Source organism: Bos javanicus, chromosome X, assembly GCF_032452875.1.
Source record: "Bos javanicus breed banteng chromosome X, ARS-OSU_banteng_1.0, whole genome shotgun sequence".
Lineage (NCBI taxonomy): Eukaryota > Metazoa > Chordata > Mammalia > Artiodactyla > Bovidae > Bos > Bos javanicus.
The window spans coordinates 119,470,257-119,471,280 of NC_083897.1; the positions used below are offsets into that span (position 1 = coordinate 119,470,257).

The window sequence follows — 1,024 nt, forward strand, 5'->3', positions numbered from 1 at the left end:
ATTCATCATCTTCCTGAAAAGCCTGACATTTCTGATTCAGGTTCAATCATCTCTTTAGAAAAGGAAAACAGTGATAGTCCTTGTTGAACTGGAATTACTATCAAAATTCAAAAACTTGACCATGTTCATTAAGCCACAAGCCAATCTTATTTAAATCAAGACTGTCCAACAGAAATATTCCATCAGTCATTCACGATCTGAGTTCTAGTGTATGAGATCAATTTAAATATGGTACACATAAAAAGTCATGAGACATTTCTGTTTTGTAATAAATAAGGCAGTGGACCACTATTACTCATTACTAGCTTTTTTGAGATAAGTTATCGTCTTCCCTTTCTCCCTTCTTCTTAATCCCAGTGAACATCACTTTTGTTTCGGGAATGCACTTCTTGTGATCCTTCAAGTAATCCATCAGTGTCTCCTCTCCCCAGGTGATGCCTTTGTTCTTGTTGGGATTCGTGTAAGAGAATCCAGCAGCTTGACCTGTCTTTTACCCAAACAGACAATGGAGATTTGGCCCAGTCTTGTGCTTGCCTCCCTTTTCCACAATATAGCACGGGGCACACTTCTGAATAGAAATCTTGTCCTTCTCAGCGTCACCCATTTTTAAATCGTTCCTTCTCTTCAAACGACTGAGAGGTTCCTGCTTCAAGCCGCAAGCGGAATGTCCCACTCTCTAAGCCCAAGGACACACCCCTATGGCCATTTGAAAACCTCTCCACACATTCTTTGACCTCCTTTCCTTCAAGAGATGCGTTTCATGGCTCCTCCCAGCATTCTAGGTCAAGCCTAGTGAGTCTTTGTAACCAGTACAATGCAACAGTTGTGATGCTAGATAATGAAACTGACATTATCAGCTATCACCAGCAGAGGGCGCCGTGTTGGTCCGCCACCCTGTGCTTTTGAAGCACAGATCACAGGTCACTGTGGTTCTCCGTTTCCATATTTCCTTTCATATTCTGTAGAACTTCCGGTAATAACATAAATTACGGGTTGTCCGCCGGCAAATTGACTCAGGTATGTT

At 42.0% G+C, this 1,024-nt stretch overlaps 1 pseudogene; it reads right to left on the minus strand.

Moving 5' to 3' along the window:
* Positions 1-202: 202 nt before the first annotated feature.
* Positions 203-684, minus strand: LOC133242886 (cytochrome c-like; annotated as a pseudogene).
* Positions 685-1,024: the final 340 nt, after the last annotated feature.